We start from the raw sequence: 19,450 nt of genomic DNA, 5'->3' as shown, positions 1-19,450 counted from the left end.
CCAGGAAGACAAAGATCAAAAGGGTCTTGGTTGTTCGCACCACTGATTCGTTCAAAGGGTGAAGTTGTTCACTGTGCTTAACCTGGACTTGAGTCAACCCCACAGAAGGTGCATTGGCAAGCATTTTGATCTGGTGTTGGCTGAGGCTCCTGGGCTGTTCTGTGGCCAAAAAGAGGACACTGGTTACCAGAGAAGTCAGCTCAACAGCTTTCACGGACATGCAGGATTTAAAACAAAGTGAATCCCTGGTTCATCAGCATGAAAACCCTCTGGGTTCCTTATGTGTAGGTAAATCCTAGAGGAGGCAGGCAGAGTTTGCCAAGGACTTTTCTTGTTGCTGCTAGGAAAAGATCACATTTATTGCTTCACAGCTCTTATAGGACACGGAAGGATTTCAAGGAATCCAGACTCTCCTTTCTTGCTTTAAAAAAACCCAAGTTCTTTCTGTTGTGAATAATGCAGTCAAATTGTTTGCAACTTGGCCTGGAGAATGGGAAAAATGCAAGGACTCAGCGCCAAGGCAGTTTCTCAATGTCGACACTTGTTAGGTACTTTTTCACTCCGCGGCTGGAGATGGAATCTGCCCACGCAAGCTGGAGGCAGCGGGACTAGAGTATGAGCACATCTGCTTTGGGAGCTGCTGGCAGACGTGGGGAGCATCTTGTGGCCACGAGGGCTATTTGTGTCCAGGACGTGTTCCCACCAAGGAGGTTCTGTCTTCTTCCCTGCATTTTTATTTTTATGAAGTCCAATGTTTCCTGAGCAATAACTGCCCCTTGCACTTATATGGCACCCCTTAGCTTAGGGATCTCAAAGGCGGGGTGCATGCCCTCTGCGTCTGGAAAAGGAACTTTGCTACGTTGCAATGAATAGATTGCTCTGTGGAAGCATGTGATTCCAAGTTCAAAATGCCTCCTGGCTCATTCCCATTCTTCTTTTATGTATCTTTATCTTGTCAAGTCAAAACCACAAACCTTATTTGCCTGCTTCATGTTCATGTCTACAGTGGCTGCCAGTGGTCTACTCTACATGACCACTCTCTGGTGCTTGTTGGCACCTCCTCCCAGGGTGCCACATTTCCTAGTCTGACTCTCTGGTCCTTTTTATTCTACCAAAATTGACACCAGACTTTAGGCTCAGCCCAGGAAGATTTTCATGCTGTCTGGTCTGAAGTCTTTGAGCGGTCCTCTAACCATACAGATGCAGCAACAGGCACCTGCACACTTGCACTAACAAAACCAGGCCATGGAAGAGGCAGTCAGGGAGGAGATATTAAAAAATAGGAAAGCCCAGGGCTGTGACTCTGTTTTTCTTTTGGCTCCTTGCCTCTTCTGCAGAGGCAGCCTTCCTCACTCCTGGGGGAAAAGCCAGTGTGAAGGGCACCCCTCTTGGTTTGCCAGAGCTCAGATAGACCCAGAGGCTGAGATGTATCAAGAGGTGTCAGTAAGGGGCAGGGAAGGGGCTGAGAAACAGCTGGCCAGGGCAAGGGGCTGCATCCAAGCAACAGCCACACCAAAGTTTCTGTGCTGTAGCTGAGGGAACTGTACTGCATGTCTGAGCACCATGCACAGGGCAAAATGCCAGTGGATGGTGCCCCCTTTGTGCTGTATTTCTCACTTCATGGTCAGGCACATCCTCAAAAGGCAAGCAGACATCCCTAATCAAGCAGAATGAGACCAAAAAGGCTGCGTGAGGGACGCATTACATTAAGCAGGTGCTTGTGAGCATCACTGGCCTCCAATGCTGGTCTCTGCAGCTGAAATGTGTCACAATTGTAATAGGGGGTTCTGCTGTTCTTCTGACTTGGATTGCAGGGGTGTCACAATCCTAATGGAGGCGTTGTTCTAGCCACTGGCCCATATTACCTCCAATGTCACAGCAGCCGCACCTGCTAGTTTAATTGACAGTGGTATGAATAAACCTGCCTTGCTTTGAAAGATCCATGTGTTATTACTGGGAGCATATGCAAAAACAAATATGGAGAGAAATGGTTTCGTGAACTTAAAACAGATACTGAAATGAAAGCAAGTTTGGGGCTGGGGAGCAGCTGTTTGCTTTATTTTCATCCCAAGCATTAAGCAAATTATGAAGGAAGTCAAACTGACCAAAACCAGTACCAGCCAAAGGAGAGACCCAAGAGGTAAAGGAAGAAGAGGACTGTCTGCATAATTGAATGTAAATCAAGTCTGGCTGTGGGTTTTGCTGGGTTTTCTTTAAAGCTTAGCCTGCCCAGAAAACTTGCTCTCACTCAGCTGAAGTGTAGAGCAGCAGGAAGTGTTGGAGATGAATGAAAGGAGAGAGAAAAGATGAAAAATAAGCCTGTATCTTAAATTTTAAAAAAAGTTAAAAGAAGCAAATATTTTTTCAAAAATAGAGAGTTTTGTATTTTAGAAGCAAATGTTTGAAAGGGAAGAGAGGAAAAAAGCATTTGTCCTCATGCCGTAACCCTTTTTGTTAACACTGCAGATCAGTGGAGGCTGATCCTGGCTTCTGGTAACCTCATGGGCAGAGCCTCACACCTGTGATCACTCAGCAGCAAGCCTGGCTTTCTCCTTCTGAGTCTCCTGTAGTGTGGGCAGGGGGTCTGCTTATTCTTCCCTCACCCTGAAGACTGCCTGAGGTTTTGGTGGGGCAGTAATCTTGTCTGTCAGCCTCTTTATCCAAATGCAAGGTGCAGAGGGAGCAGCACGTGGTGAGCAATGCATAGTCCAGGTGATGAAGACAGTTAGTTCAACAGACAATGGCACAAGGTAGGGTTAAGGGCCTGTGCGTGCCTAAAGCTCTTTAAGTGCTTTGATGTTTATGCTGTTTGATCATGGTGGGGCTGGTTCATTCTTTGCACAGAGTGGCTTTATTGGTGCTGTGATTTGCATGTTTTTAATGTAATCACAGTGTATAAAAATCAGGACTCTGGTTCCATCAGTGGAGATGGAAGATGGCTTGTCTGGCACTATGAGCTTCAAATTTGTTTCCCTTATTTGGGATGCATGAAATTGTCTTGAAGTTGTAGGTTTTCCAAGCCCTTCCAGACACAGCTGTGCATCCCTTATTGTCAATTTGTGTGTGCATCTGCTGCTTTCAACCTCCACAAACCAAAATGCTCAGAGATGGCTGCTGTGTGATATCCTGCATGGGTGATGTGGAGGGCCTCGGTGTATGGGGTGGAGAGAGGAGATTTCTAGCAGTGGGTCTTGGAATAGGTTGGAAAACGATGGTTGAAGTCTCAAGCTCACGCACAATATAGGGACCAAAATGTTTGTGTGGGACACTGAAAAAACTGCTGCTAATTTAAACTCCTTGCAAAGGGGTAAGTGGAGGCTGGGGTGATGGGGATGACGCTGCATACCCCCTGTGCATACCTAGCAGGTCTGATTGAATTCAGGCACCTGTGATCCTTCACCTGGGGAATCTGCCACCAAACCAGCTTCTTAAAAGCAATGTGTTTAGAGGGAGACAGGATTTTAAAGCAACAAACAGGCTAAACTCCTCTGTTACAACTCTAAGCTTGCCGGTGCCTGACAATACCCTAGGTGAGTGCCTTTGTCTCATCATGTTCGCTCAAGCAACTCTTCCTTTTCCTGACCGAGACCCAGTTTAGTGACTTTTTGATCCTCTGGTTACCAGGCTGTCGCAGCCCTGCACATTTTCCTCAATAACCCTGGCTTTTGTGGAGAAGTGGCTTATTTTTGATCCTCGCTCTTTTTTCCCTTATTCCTCTACTGCACTAAACCAACAGAGTCCTACTGTAAACATCTCAATTAAAAGGTCGCCATGCAGCATTCATAAGCTGTTGCCAAGTGGCTCCAATTTCATCACAATAGTAATAAATACAGGGGTTATGCTTAAATAAGGAGGAATACTCCTATGTTTTCTGAATCCAAATCAGTACTTTTAGCTACAGAGGAGTCCAAACTGTGAGGTCATGTTTGAATCCAAACTTTCGCACAGTTCTTGAGTTCTTCGTTTCAGTGTGGTCCTGCCTCAGCAACTATGAAATTCAAGTGACAAGCAAATGAGTCTGATTTTTTTGAGCTGAGGTTTGCATCGTCTCTGGAAGTTGAACAGGCCTAACCGTCCTGGCTGCAGGAAGAAATGGGTCAGTATGATTTGCATTAAAGTCACAGGCAGAATGATTTGCTGCTGTCCCTTCTGTCATCACCCAAAATCCCCTTTGAGAAGGGGGATATTAAGTCTCAAAGGAAGCATGATGTCATGTTCCTCCTAACACAGTACATTTCTAAAATGTTTCAACCATTAATTAATACCTAAACCTGCAGCCCATTATGGGATTTTTGGCAACTTGTTGCATTGCATAACTCAACAACTGGGAGGCTGCCGGAGTGTATGAGTAGGTTAAATCCCAGAGCTGCAATGAAGGCAGCTATCTGGTGTTAAATAGTAATTTGCTCCTCCTACGCCTATTTAGACTATCTACAGGGTTCTCGGAGCTGGGCAGTTGCATTCACCATATATGGAAGTGCATCTTCAAACAGCAGGCTGAAGATGGGAGGAATCTCTGTTTTTGTAAATCTAAAAATATAATTATTTCCAAAAATCGGGAACACAGAAAAAAATCTCTTTACAGACTCAGCCAAATGTTGCATTCAATGTGTCCTAGCTTTACGGCTGGACTTGTGCCATTGCTGAGCCCTTGTAGCCCAAGCAGGAACCTCTGGTGTTTCTCAAGCTGGAAGGTCAGGTTGAATGAAAGGGTGACAGCACCTTGTCCTGGCTACCACACTTTCCCACTGCTTAGAAGATGGGGGCACAGAAGGGGTCTGGGATGTAAAGCGTAGGACTGGGAGCCTGGGTTCCTTGAACTCAGTTTTGGAGCGAGTTCAACTTCTGTTTCAGCACCAAAAGGAGGGCTAGCTGAGCAGAGGAGCAGCTGTTCCTTGTTCTCTGCCCGCCTACCACGCTGGGGTCCTGGGGCTGGGGAGTGGGTGGGGAGGATGGTTCCCACTGCTCCCCTTCTTGAGACCAGGAGCAGCTGCTTACTGCTTGCTCTCCTCCTGCAGCCCCCTACACCTTCTCCAGCCCAGGATCCCCCCAGCATGGTGAAGGCACAGAGCGGGGAGAAGGGGCAGCTCCAGCCTGAATGCCTGTGCCCCCTTTCTTAGAAATTTCCACCGGTAGAAATGAGCATCTGTTCTTGGCCACAAACACTGAAGTGCTTTAGCTCTCTGACTGTGTGGGACCTGGGCCATGACCCTTACTCTCTTTGCACCCCATTTGCCTACCTATTGAAGGAGGATAAAAATATTTCCTTTCTCCCACTGGTTGTCTTGTGTATTTTAAAATGCACTCACTTGATCATAGTCATGGTGGGGGCTATGACAGAGCACGGAAATAAACCCAGAGAGAAACAGCCCATCGCCTGAACTAAAGCCTGTCCTCCCTCGGCTATCTGGACATGCTTCGAAAGGATGCTTAAGGAAGGGTCATTTAAGATAGGAGGCAGGCCCTTTCCTGGCTCTGACCACGAGCAGCTCACTTCACCTTCCTGCCTTAGTCTTTGTGAAGTGAGGCCGAGCAATGCACGTGCGGGGGGCTGGACCCGATGATCTGTAAGTCCCTTCCAGCCCCTAACAACTAAGAAATACAAGGATCAGCCTTAGGGACCTGCAGCAAAAGGTGTCATAAAAGCAAAACCTATTAGTTATTTAATAATCATTAGTAGGGCAGTTATTATCTTAATAAAATGACTGATTATGATGTTAAAATTACATTGAGGTTTAACGGCTGTAACTGATCCATTGAATTATATGTTTGTTAATCCTTGGTGAGGGTGTTCTGTTTCTCTGGCTGTTATTTATTTAACATGTAATAAGTGTCTTAGTGAATCTCTATTAAATTCATATGTGGAAACCTTAATTTGAAGCATTACAGAAAAAAAAGTGACTCTGTTCAATTCATAAAATCCTATCTAAACAATCTGGGCTCCAAGTCCACTCAGTGCCAAAGCAAACGGTGTCATATAAACCTCATGCCAGATGTCTCATGGGGCATAGCGAAAGTCTAAAGAAAATAAGGCCTGAGGAGAACAGTTTGGCTATTGAATCGCCAATCCAGCCTCTATAAAGGGGTCTCGTTTCCATTCAGGAAACACAAAGCTCTTCTATGTGGGATTGTATTCAAACTGCGTGTGGAACAATTCTCCCCAGCCACAGCAGCAGCTCCAACACCTACGCTTGTGAGCAGGAACCAGAGCCTGTGGAAAGGTTTTGGAAGTATCCTGAACCTCCACACACCATAGGGAGATGTGAGGCCCTTAAAAAACCATCTAAGGATGTGCTCGGCAGCATTAAATAACTAGCCTCTGAGCTACCAGCAGTCCTGATCCAGCCATGCTAGATGCACTTGCCTTTCAGCCCCAAGTGCAGGAGCTTGAAGATCTGCATGCTATTTGTGGCTGTTTTCCTTCTCGCTGCCTTGACTTAGTCCCTCATCTTTAAAATTGGGATAATTTTTCCCTGGCTCAGCAGAATATTGTGAGCAAGTGCTAATCTTTATGCGATTGAGGGGATGGAGACCATATAAATACATGCTTAGATAATGCCAAGCTTTGCAGTTGGCCCATCTTTCTACAAGAGGCTGAGCCAAAATCCTGAGTCTTGAACACGTCTGGGTTTTGGGGAAGTTGTTATCCAAACCAGAACCTTTCAGGGCCCATAAATAGGGATGTACTCTGTGTTCCACCTCTACGTGAATAATCCCACTTGGAGTGGAGGAGGGCTAGGTAGTCCAGGCTCTTACAGCTGGCTAAGACGCACTTATTTTAAGTGAACAAAAATCCAGTAACTGGATGCAGAGACCAACACTTAGAGCTGGGGAGAGAACCCAAGAGCCCTGTCATGGGTTCACTTAGTGACCTTGGTAAAACACTTCACTTCTGTTTTAAAAGGAAGCTGCTGCTTGCGTCAGAGTTGCTGCGAAAGCTAATGCATGTTCTGTAAATCATGCTGATGTCTTCCAACATCAGAAAACCTCACCGTCTTTTAGCTGGGAATTCAGAAATGCTTTGCCAAAGTGGAAAAAGCAGAAGGGTGAATAGGGGGACACATGGGGCAAAGCAAGTTGCTTAAGGCCACACAGGGAGTCAGCGGCAGAGCGAAGAGAACCAGCCTCCTGATGCTCTGCCCAGCAGCCCTCCGCTCTCCTGGTGGAAGGGGCAATATAAGGAGGAAGGATGGTTATTTTTTATTCTTGAATTTATCATCCCTGTTGCCTGTTGTGTTGACTCCTCTTATGTGGCAGGATGTATTCCTTCCAGTTTGGGATTTCTCACTGGAAGCGTTTCCAGAGAGAGGCCGACCTCACTTTCCATACCTAGGGGCAGAGCCCAACATACCGTTGGCTTTACTCGAGGGTGATAGCCAGGGTTGTGTTCCTGGGTCTATCCCCATTTTCTCCCTGCTTTCTGATCAGTGTCTTCATGTCGTGGCCCCCTTTCTGTCCTGTGCTTAGTGCCCACAAAGTGTCTTCAACCTCATTCTGTGCTTGAAACATCTACCATAGCCCCTCTCTGTTAAGCCTTCCTTGTTTGAATCACTCCCAAGTGTTCTCCTGTGCAGGGAAGCCCAGCTGCGGTCACAAGCACACGCTGCTCTGAGACACTGGTTATGTCTGGTTAACTCGGGGCAAGAATTTTGTTTGGCTTTTTGCTGAGCAGATTCTACCTGGAGTGAAGGGGCAGACTTCTTCATCATTCTTCTTCTGGCAAAACTCCCCTCTTGCATTGCAAACTCTCTAGGGAGCACCTATGCACACTCCGGGGTCGTGTATAGGGTCTGCCACAATGGGTGACCAAGCCTGGGTGAGCTCCTGAGTGCTATCATCACAAATATGGAATAACTATTTTGAACGATAACTATGGTCTGCAGGACAGGAATAAGGCAGGAGTTGGCAGGTGGGGAGCAGACAACAGTTAGATAATACAATCCATTCCCTCAGCTATTGTTCTTGGTATTCCATTCTCCATTGTGCTCTCAAATGCAATTATAAATGTACCCAGTGGTGGAGATTCCATCTTTGCTCTTTACAACATCTTCCGCAACCTATTAGATCTCGCCATCCGGAGTTTTTCCTGAAATTCAGCCTAAGTTTTCCTTTTCGGAATATCGTACCATGACGTCTACTAACATCCACCCCCTTGTATTGTTCTAAATAGTTCCACTCTCCATAATATTTACATGCTTCATATATCTGTAGGCGTTATCATGTTCCATCTCTCGCCCTTCTTAGTCATTCTCTCCTAAATCAGTCCCTCCAAACTTGGAGCTATTTTTATGGTACTTCTCGAAACACCAGTTGATTGCAGTGCTGGGCTGATTACAATAGACATAACTCAGAGGTGGTGTGCAGGGGTGCAATGAGTTTTTTGTGGCTGTCGCAACGCCATTTGCAATGCACTGCATCGTCCCCACCCAGGGGACAGGTGTGCTGGCTCTCTTCTGTGGAATAGCAAGTACCTCCGATATACCCCCAGCAATAGGTCATGGAGTTGGCGTCCCTTTGAAAATATACATCTGGAGATCCACTTTCTAACCAGGTGTCCAGTTCAGCCTTGACATTTTCACATCAGGTAGATGCCCTAGTAGACCCCATGAATGGGGAGCTGGTGAACCCAGCCAGCCAGCATAACATTCAAACGTCCTATTTAATGTCTCATGTCTGAAAATTGGGCCTGCCCTGCACAATAAAGGTATTTAAATAGTTAAGAGATGCAGTGTAGGTCACGCTGCCCTAACTCTGTGAAGATCTATTGGTAATATTTGGCACCTGACTATCTACAGGGGGAGCTTGTTTTGCAAGCATTCATTCAGGCTCCAAAAGAAATTGAGATTCAGCTGTACTCCTGACCCCACTGTGCTCGCTTGCTGGAAGGTGGGAGTGAGTTTTCCTAGAGAAAATGCTTTATTAAGGATACTGAAGCAGTAAGTAGGCTATTACCTTTGCCTGTTGGCTGACTAATATAGTTTTTCTGTGCACCTGTGTCCATCTATCTGTTGTCTCTTCTCTGTAAACCTGGATGCAGGCCCTTGGAGATAGGGACATGCTGTCTGTTTGGGGCTTGTATAGCATCTAGTGCAGTGGGATCTATACATCAGGCTGCTGGGATCTACCACAACACACATGAATAAACATTTTCAGAATGAATCTCTCATTTTACAAAGTATATTATTTTGCTGCAGTGCTCACAGCACACACTGTATTTCATCTTGTGAGTCTTCACCGGGGATTAGAAACAACATCAGGTGACCTACATAATTAACCAATGCTGCATGGATTTTGAAAGTCCAGTATTGATAAACTGCTAGCGAACTGGAGTGTCAAGGGAGCGTGTCTGTGTTGTCCACTTATAAATGTCCTTGTGACTTGGTAAATGCACAGTTGCAATCCATCCTCCATAGTCAAGGGATCTTTAACATGGCTTCAAGCATTCAGTGTGACGCCTTTTGGCTTTGCAGGGAGGCTGTGACAAAGCGATGGGAAGGGGCTCTACCTTAGAGAAATGATAGATTTGCCACCAGCAGAGTCATTGAATTGGGATGAGTCTCTGTCCCAAGGCTGCTGATGAGTTTTGGGACAGGGCAGGAAAACTGGAGCCTGAAAATTTTCCCAGCAGATGCCCAGGGAGAGGAAAGGGAATAGGCTCTTCTGACGAGCGGAATTCCCTCTAAGCAAGGGCCACCGGGAACGAGATAGTCAGGCCAGGAAACTGGAAGGGTGGCCTAGCCAAAGGGCCTGGAGTCAAGTCCTTGGCTTGCAAGGTGAGGAGGACGAGAAGGGGGTTGTGTTCAGGCATTTGTTTCCATGGATCAGTAACACCCATGTGCTGGTGTAAGAGAGAGAGGCTTTCCTTTCCTTTGCTTGTTCCATTGCTCTGCTGCGATGCGAAGGGTGCAGCTAGGACACTGGAGCTCCTGCACACAGGTAACGTGGAATGTGTGGACAACTGGGGCGAGAGAAGGGTACAAGACAGTCTGCACCAGGGCACAGGCTTGAGCTACCAGGGATTATCTGGATCCAGGGTGTTCAGAAGCACTTGGGATTCTGTGTTTGTATCCAAACACGACAGATTGACGTCCATCCAGAGAATGAGACAGCGCCAAATGGTGACAGATGGCTATTCGTTTGGGGTGAACCTCAATAATGTCAAATTCGCAATCCCTCCACCTGCTAATGAAATGGGAAGTATATGCAAAATGTACTTGCTGGGGGAGCAAGTGTCTGAATGGACTGGGGGGGCAGGAGGGAACCAGAGGCCCTGCAATAATTTGGGCACAGGTCGAGCAGAAATCCAATACAAACGATACGTTGTGGGGTTATCTGATGGAGCGGGATGTGGCAGCATCTCAGATCATAGGTAAATGTGCTTTTACTTTGTGAGCACGAAAAGAGTGGGAGGAGTCCGTGTTAGTGTAGAAAATGAAGAATGGAAATACTTTACCTACCCTGGCCTCCAACCAAGTAGGAAGGGCCTATCTTTCTGAGGTGATGAGCTTCTACCTCACTTTCCTGCTCTCTCTTCCAACTCGAGCAGCTTTCCTGTTTGCCTTGTCTGCCCGGGGTGATTTTGTAAGATTAATTCAGTGTCTAATAGCCATAAGCCTGTTTTACTTCACTGAGGCTATAAATTATCTTGGAATCAGAATTCATCCCCCTCAATACCTTGTTTTAACAAGTAGGTTGGCGCTTTGATGAAGCTATAGCAGTAATAAATTCCTGGCTTCTTTGCAAAGTGCCTGTCATAGGGAAGTTATTGGGGCAGGACTTCTTGTATGGGCAATGCCCTTGTTACAAATAACCAGGCAGACGCTGGAGGCTGCGGTTAACATCCTCACTGTAAAATCTAACAGCCCATCTGCTTGGCACTTGCAATAAACTATTTTGCGGGGAGAGGATGCCCAGTGGTGGCGAATGAATCCATACAACGGGGGGTATCCAGGCAGAGAACTGTGCTGTGCTGTCCCTACCTTGGCCTGCCATGGTGGATGAGATGAGTGGTCCATCCAGTCCAGTATCCTGTTTATAGACTACCTGCCCCTTCTGTAGCTAAAGAAAGCCCTTGGTGCATGCATGCCTTCACTGCACCAGGCCGCAGCCCCTCTTCTGCCTCCTCAGGAACCTCTTACTGAGTTTCTGGCTGCACTTTTCCCTGCACCTTTTATTTTATGCACTTAACACTATTTCCTGCGTGAAGTGCAAATTCAAGGGTAAAACAGATTAACATCCAAGCTTTGTGCCCATAGAATTTGAATGCAAATTTAAGAACCAGCAAAACTGCATATCTGTGACAACCCAAGGCAGTGGCTTTCCCCCTTTCTGTGGACAAGAGATCAGCCACCTCTTATCCGATGAGCTCTGGGTTTTCTTAGTAGATACTGGTGTCTTGTATTTCTCTCTACTGATTTGGGCTGATACCTACCAGCAGCAGGAGCTGCTCCAGAGTTGGCAGAGACCTCTGGTCAGCAATGTCTGCGGGGTACGCCCACATGGGAAGTCAAGATGCTCATTTCCCTGTGTGGCTCAGTATCTCATATGGAGAATGGAGATCAAATATTGGTTACATGATAAGCTCCTCTGAACAAGGATTTTCTCTCTTGCCTGTGTACAGAGCCTAATGCAATGGGCCATGAATGCTACTGTAATCCAAATGTAGATAACCACAATCTCATACCAATCCTGGGCACGTGGAAACGTCCTTGTGAAGGCAGCTTTTAGAAGATGCTTTGAAGATAAAAATTCACATCAGTGAACCAGTATGGCTAACCCCTCACTCCCCATCAATTCTTTGATTTATTTCCCATTATAATGTAGGGCATTCCCCTTGTTTCCAGTTCTGTAATCTCCCCTTTATTCCTGCTTGCCTCTTTTGACTGGGATATGATCACAAGCTTACACCACCCAAAAGAGGGTTGTGGTTTTTGTCTTAAACATTTCCAGACTTTTTTAAATGCCAGCCAGGACTTGGTGCATGGGAGTACTCTCAGATGTATGCCACTTCCTGATGTTAAAGGACCACTGGCTGCCTAATTTCTTGCTCCTGTCCATGGTTCCTCTGCCCTTGTCAAGAATGCATCAAGCTTTATGCGCTGGCTGACTGGTTCAGGTCTGTTGTGGATGGACTAGCTGGTGTAAAGTGTTTTGAGATGTTGGGGGAGAAACGTGATGGAAGTACAGGAAAGTATGATCATATTTGAATTGTTACAACTTCTTCCATGAAACATCAGAGCAACAACAGACCAGATTGAGAATTTCTGCCTTGAGCTGTTCGTGGTCTGCAAGCCATCCATTCTTTTTTGGCCTGGGTAAATTCCTAGGATCAGGGAAATTAGTGATGGGAAAAAACCTATGAGGTCATCTAACTCCTTCACCCCCTACAGGTGCAGGTTTGTTCCCTCCACTAGATTTTCCTGTACTTTTTCCAGTTTTAAGTGACTCAAGCAATGGGGCTTCCATCACTTCCCTTGGGAGCTTCTTCCGCAGGCGGGCAAACTTCTCACCATTAGCAAAGATTTCCTAGTGTTTGAGCTACCCGTTCCATTTCTTTACTCCATCTCTAGCTGGAACAGCAAGGAATACAAAGCATCAACATCATCAGAGATTAACCCCGTGAGGTTTCAAGCCTCTGTTGCTCCGGGTGCCAGTCATGCAATCTTAATTTACCATCTCTCTGCCATGCGAGAGTGGGCCTTTTGATTAGAAAGCAGACACCTCAGAGACAAATCCTTCAATATTAGCATCCAGTTGAATGAAAGCCACATCCGTAGGATGTGAGCGAAGATGGGCAAGTATGTTCTCCCCTAGTCTTATCAATACAAAAATAATCACTGCAAACAAAAGGAGGTTTGTGCTAATCAAGGGTTTTATCTGGGGGACCAGGGTAAACCAGAGTAACAACATGGGAGCTTCCAGGCCCCTGGGCTGAGCAACTAGGGTTGACAGATGAGTGATCGCTTGAATGAGTTGGCAGTAAATTGTGAACGAGACGGGGGTACTCGCTGATAGACCAGTGAAAAGGCACTTGCAGTTCAATCCCTGTCGCTCGAATTGTCCTAGAGCCTTTCCCCAGCCTAAATCAAACTCCCTTGAGAGACAGAGGTGAACTCTAGGTCACTGCTCAGGTCTTTGGCAGGTGAATAGCCCTTAGGCTCCCAGGTATCTGCTAGCTGCCACTTCTGCCCTTTTCAACTGGTCCCAGTGTTTTCACACCACAGCACCAATAACTTGCGGATGGTGATGCCATAAGGCAGTGTTCCCCAACTTTTGCCAGCCCAAGGCACACCTGTTTGTATATTAATCAACGTTTTCCATGGCACACCTGTTAAGGCATTCCCCATCCTCATACCTATGGTAGCTCATTGCCATGGCAAAATCCCGCGGCGCGCCTGTTCATTTCTGACGGCACACTTTTGTGCCGCGGCACACTGGTTGGGAAACACTGCCATAAGGTATCCTTCGGGCCAAGTGGTTAGTAGGATTTAATAAAGGATAACGAGTCAAAAGATTGTTAGTACAGTTAAAGACTAAAAAACTTGAGTTTTAAAAAGCTGCCTGCCTCAGGGTCTGATCCAGTCCCTAAACACTGACAGTCAGGAAGATTTTCTCTGTGAGCAGGTTTCTCTTAGAGGTGATCAGGAATCTTTTAATGACATGGATTTTTCTTTAGAAAATGCTAATGTAGCAAATGAAATGTTTTGCAGAAAGGGTCTGCTTTGAACTGTTTTGACTCCATGCTTTTGCAAAAGGCCTTGAAAAGGTTTAAATAAAGTGTTGATGTTTTTCAGTGTGCAAAATCCCCATTGGCTAGTTCAAAATTACCTTTTCTAATTTTTAAAAGTTCTCATTTTAAAATGACTAATGATAGGAAAAACAAAAAAATACAGTTGGAATTGAAGCAATTAACTTGGATCATTTTGGGTATGTATAAAAATTGAGATGGTTGATTATTTTTTTGTCCCAAGGTGGGAAGGGAAAACTTTTTGAAACAGTGAAAACTGTTTCTTGCTATAACAGCACAGGGTTTCTTTCGCAACAACTCGAAGTGCATGTTGTTAGCACTTTGTAGAGTCAGTATGTTGAATCAGATGAGCAGGGACTGATGGTATAGTTTGGCAAGTCCTGTGTTTTGTTTGAGCTTTGCTTCTGCCCAAGATCCCATCAGGAAGCATGTGTCAACCTTACCCTCTTTTCAATACTCTTTAGTAAACTGCTGCATGTTTGTCTGAGGGCCTTTTTTCTTCTTATTTTAAAATGTTGTCTCCACAGACTGACTCGATGCCTCCATAGAACTACAATAGTGTAAAACACAGCCTACTACAGGGATCAGTCAATATAGGATAAGGCAAGTTCCCTGTATCCAGGATCTAACTTTCATTCATTCTCTTCTTTTCAAGATACAATCTGTTTTATTTGTGCATTACATGAGAAATTGCAGTGTAACTTTCAGAAAAGCAGCATGCTTGAGCTACACAAGCCAGTGCAAAAGGAAGTAAAAACAGTGCGAATTTAAATCAATGCACATATCAGTTGAGCAAGGGATGAAACCAGAAGAAATGGGTAAATGTTGTAAGGCCCAAACAAAGGGTACATAAGTAGTTAGATTCCAAAGGATTGAGGATTAGGCCATATTTCAGAAAACTTCCTTTTCAGACCATTGTCTAATCTCTGTTGGTGAGTAGTAGCACGTCCATCAGCAGGGTTATTTCTAAATCATACTGGAGGACATAAAACAGGGAATAGTTCTGCATCGAGCACGTGGGGTGAAGCAGATGTTCTAGCAGGTCTCTTTGGCATTGTCCTCTCTGGTTTCTGTAACTGTTCTGAGATGCCGCATGTGACCGAGCGAGTTGTTTCATTCCCGGCGTCCGAGAGGGAATCTTCTGTTCCATCAAGTATGATCACAATCCGCACGTCGGGAGACGAGGCCAATGTCCGTGACTAATGGGCTTCGCAAAATAAAGAGCTACCTTCCATAAGGACAGAGTGAATCAGACATCGGGCACATTCAGACTTTCCTGCAGGGCTGTTTGATAGTGCAGCGCACACAACTGAGATCACCCTTTTGGCAAGAGGCAGCTGCGGTATGAGACCCAGTCATCTGGCAGCACGTTGCTTACTGCTGTCTCCGAGGCAACACTCAATGCCTTTCTTCTCTGGAAGTTGTATGTGTTGGTAATGAAGTTGTCATCCCTTTTACTGTAACTACAGCAGATGGGAAGGGCTCTACCCATCCCAGTGAACCCAAGTCTGCAGGACACTTCTGTTCTGAGAAATGGAACCACCTGATTCAAAGGATTTGCAGCTAAGGCTAGAAGAGACCACGAAGACCCTCTCATCCTCCTGTGTGTCTCGGGCTTTAGCCCTGTTGACATGCTTGTTACTAACCAGAATGAAAAATAGAGTGAGCTGGAGTCTATTCCTGCCTATACATTGTCTGCAGAATTGCTTACCCAGCCCCAGTCTGCTATGTCCTTGCAAAGCCTTTGAAGATATTGGGCTGGCACAAGTGTCTCTGAGGGCACACGTAAGCTGCGGAACCCTTTATTAATGATGTTGAAGCATGAGATGGATAGAACCTGGTTTCAATGTCAGATCTCAGGGTGAATTTGTAAGGCCAGAATGAGAGAGAAATAACTGCTTGTCAAGCCAAGCACGTCTGGTACAGAAATAACAGAACTGACAAACGTGCAATGCCAAGTCACAATTTGTACAGCCACTTAACTGCACACAAGCATTAATGCCCGTCTGGGCTGCTTATGATTAGGACTGCCAGCTCTGCTCCTTCTATAATTGGGCTCATCATCACCAAAGACAAGGATAGGGACCCAGTATATAGCTCAGTGATGGTGAGGGCTGATATTCAGCCCCAGGTCCTTGGAAGTGGAGAATCTTGTTCATCAATCTCCTGCATCTGGCCACAGTGGAAATGGTGGGCTGTATGGTCAGCATAGGAAGCTTGGGCTTTATTCCCACAACTGTTTCGGGCTCAGGCAATCTCCTCTTTCTCTGTGTTAGTTTTCCTATCTGAATAAATGGATGTGAATTCCTATGCCTTGTCCTAGACTGATTGCTGCTGCTCTTGTGATGCCTGAGGCTTTTGAGGCAGAGCAGAAGGCAATGATTAAGTGGATCAGAATGGGCTTGATGTCTTGTCATCCAGCCAAGCAACCAGGAGGTGAGAAGCTGGAGGATAAGAGATTCACCTTTCCTTTGTCTTCATGGGACTGAGCTGAGAGTAGACAGCGCCTAAAATAGTGCACTGCTGTTACGTACAAAACCTCAGATCATGCTGCTGCTTTGCCACGAAACAGTTGAGATGCAAAGATCCTTTAGAAGGGCACTGTTCCCCAACCGCTGTGTGATGTAGCTCTCAAGGTCTCTGCTGGCACAGAAATGAGAATATCTTCTTCATGGGGTGCCGTGGAGCTTAACAAATGTTTGCAGAGTGCCTGACGCTCTGTGGCTGCGAGGCGCTGTAGGAGGGCAGATAACTAACCAAATTCCCACTACTGATTAATCGTTCAGGCATGCATTGTGCCCGGCTGAAGTGGGAAGAAAAATAATAGTGACCTTTTGCACCGAACTCATGAAGGGATCCCAGTCTCTTGACAGCATCAGTATAAATAGGTAGTTTCTATCTTTGAAGAGAGAGGCCCATCCACTGTATCTAAATGGGTTCTCTGGTATGACTATGTCCTCCCGTCCTGGCACAAGCTCAGTGCAGCCACACATACCATCTGCAAGACTTCCCATAATCACCCCCCTTGCTCAGTTTAAGTCTGAGCGTGGGGGTGGGAAGATTCAGCTCTCTGCTCCCTCCGGGATTAGAAAACAATCTGATATTAAGCCTTGCAGTATCTATTATTCGTGCCTGTCTGTGATGAGAAGGGCTGGGGAAGGCAGAGGTGGTGCAGGCAGGAATGCACCAGAAGAGCTTCTGTGCTTGACGGAGCCAGCCTGTAACCCCATCTCCCGCGCTGGGCTCCTAACAATGCCTGGCTGGATGCCACGGAAAATCAGTTGCACAAGAGAAAAAGAGAGGCTGTAAAAATTCTTACATCCAAGTTAGAATTACAGAAACACAGAAAATGAGGGTTGGACGGGACCTCAGGAGGGCATCTAGTCCAACCCCTGCTCAAAGCAGGACCAGCCCCAACTAGATCATCCCTACCAAGCTGAAGTTGAAGTCATCTGGAAATGATGGGCCCAATCCTTGTAGGGGGAGGAGGGTGGTGGAAAGAGGACCCTCTGCTCCTAGCAGCAGCTCAGCACCTCCCAGGCCTTGGCTACATGTGCTCTGCTAAGCTACAGCTCCCCCAGCCCTTTGTGAATCTCCCAACAGTGGACTTCTGGCCTAGTTTGAAGTTTTGTCCGTGAAAAGAGCCATTGGATTTCAGAACCTAACCAGAAAGCATCCTGGACTGGGCCTAACGTGGCACATCAGGTTACTAATGCTTTGGCTGGGATCTTTATGGGGGTACTTGCTGTGACCCTTCTGTCGGACTCCCCCTCCCCAGCAGCTTGGCAAGGGTCTGGCCGCTGTGGGCCAGATTCTGCTCCTTTCACGCATGTTTGCTGCCTGACTTCATCAACAGTCCTATTATAGTCAGGGCTAGAATCTGCTGCTGCCTTTCACATCTCCTGATCGTGATTTAGACGAAGTGTCTGGCCAAGAGAGTAAGGAACTCCCCTCCCCTGTTCTCTACTCTTACACTTGCTGCGTAGGTCTTGGGTTCAGGAGCAAGCAGGGCTGCAGGCTTCCCAACCCCTCAGAATACCCAGCAGGGAAGGGCTGGGGACAGGCCTAGTCTGGGCTCCACTCATTGTCCTGCACAGGCAATGGAAGGATTTGCCATTTGCACCTGGTATTGGGTAGCTGGTATACACACGCGCCTGTAAGTTTTGCCTATTTGCGTCAAGGAGCATCTTGCTTCTCACTGGTCCCAGTGGGACTTCTCAGAGGAAGGCACTGATTGGGGTGACTAAGGATGGCAGGGTCTTGGTTTTGCATCTTAAGCATGTGAATGAGGGTTTCTTCTTGGTGAGAACTGCAAAATTTGCCCTGAGGTTGCAAAAGCATCCTAATGTCCCTCCCAGGTGACAGCTGCTCTAAACATGCAAGTAGAAACCATTCACATTCCTCCCTATAAACAGAAAAAAACCTGGCCATATAGGACCAGAAGGGACCTCCCAGACCACTGTGTCCAGTCCCCTGTGATCACAGGGGGCAATGTCATATGTCTGTGAGCATCAGGGTGCACAAACCTGAGTTGGTTCATTTGCATAGCTGCACCTGTTTATCTGGTGTTATCCTTAATGACTGTAGCTAGGGAAATCCTATCTGGGAGGTACGAGCCCTACTGCCCACCAAACAGCCATGGCTGTTAATTAGCTCAGTCCTGCACTCTCTGCACATGGCGCTGCCAATGCACCTTGGACCTCATAGCAAACACAGCTTTTCTAGCCATTCTGAGTACAGTCTGCCACTGCCCAGCACCCAATATGAGACATACGTTCTCCAAGAATTAAGCAAATGCTACCTAGTTCAGTCGGTGACCCACAGACTTCCATGTGAACAGCTGGCGAAAATGAGTCAGTCTTCCCTAAGAGATAGGTGAGAGCCATACTGAAAGGACAGATGAGGATCTCTGCCCTCAGCGGAGTGAAAAGAAGTCTGGTCAAATCCTCAGATCCAGAGTGGACGTGGAACTGGGCTTGAGCTGTGCCCAGGTATAAAGCAATGCACCTGGGCATGTGCAAGAATTTTCTTTCAGGGACCGGACTCAGTGGCCCAGGAGGCCTTGTGAAACAGTCCTGTGAAACTGGTGCTCTGAGCAGGGACCATCCAGAAGTGCAGCTCTGTTTCCTTGGCAAGGTACAGACAGTCAGAGAGCCCAGGGCTGAATTGATTCAGTCTTTGCAGATTAGTCTAAACTGCACAGGTTAAATTGAAACAGAAGTGAACTGACATTTGCCTTTTGATTCAGGAAACACAGCCACATGCCTGCAGTGGCTCAAGTCAGAAGCCGGGGAGTGCTAGAGCATGGCTCTCTGGCTGTCTGTTCACTTCTTCTTCCTGCTACCCCCAAGGTCTCTCAGATTTGCAGTCCAGAATTACAGTAACAGGACTCTGCAGGTTTGCTCATCACTTCCTCTTCCTGCTTCCAGGTGCCTCTGGGATTTGTAGTCTACAGTTGCAGCCAGCAGTAAGATTGAGCTGAGGAAGGGATATTTAACCCCCACTCCCTGCCACGGTTTGCCTGGGGGAGGGACAGCCTCCCTGCAGATTGGGCTGCAACCCCAGCCAGACTTACCTCCCCACCTTGTCAGCCAGCCCTCACTGCTCCAGCTAAGAGAGCAGAGGAGCAGACACAGCCCTGCTTTCTGGAGCAGACAGCACAGCACAGCACAGCCCAGCCCAGGGCTGGAAAGCATGCTGGGA

At 46.7% G+C, this 19,450-nt stretch overlaps 1 long non-coding RNA gene across 1 annotated transcript in view; it reads left to right on the top strand.

Moving 5' to 3' along the window:
- Nucleotides 1-2,182: 2,182 nt before the first annotated feature.
- LOC132246542 (uncharacterized) overlaps nucleotides 2,183-19,450 on the top strand; it is a 33,370-nt gene continuing 16,102 nt past the window's right edge. Inside the window, exon 1 of the long non-coding RNA XR_009457878.1 lies at nucleotides 2,183-2,750. This is a non-coding gene — a long non-coding RNA (uncharacterized LOC132246542). The remainder of the gene's footprint in view (nucleotides 2,751-19,450) is intronic.

This window comes from Alligator mississippiensis, chromosome 16 (genome assembly GCF_030867095.1).
Source record: "Alligator mississippiensis isolate rAllMis1 chromosome 16, rAllMis1, whole genome shotgun sequence".
NCBI lineage: Eukaryota > Metazoa > Chordata > Crocodylia > Alligatoridae > Alligator > Alligator mississippiensis.
Note: the sequence above shows the minus strand (reverse complement) of the source record. Positions and strands in the feature narration are given on the sequence as shown.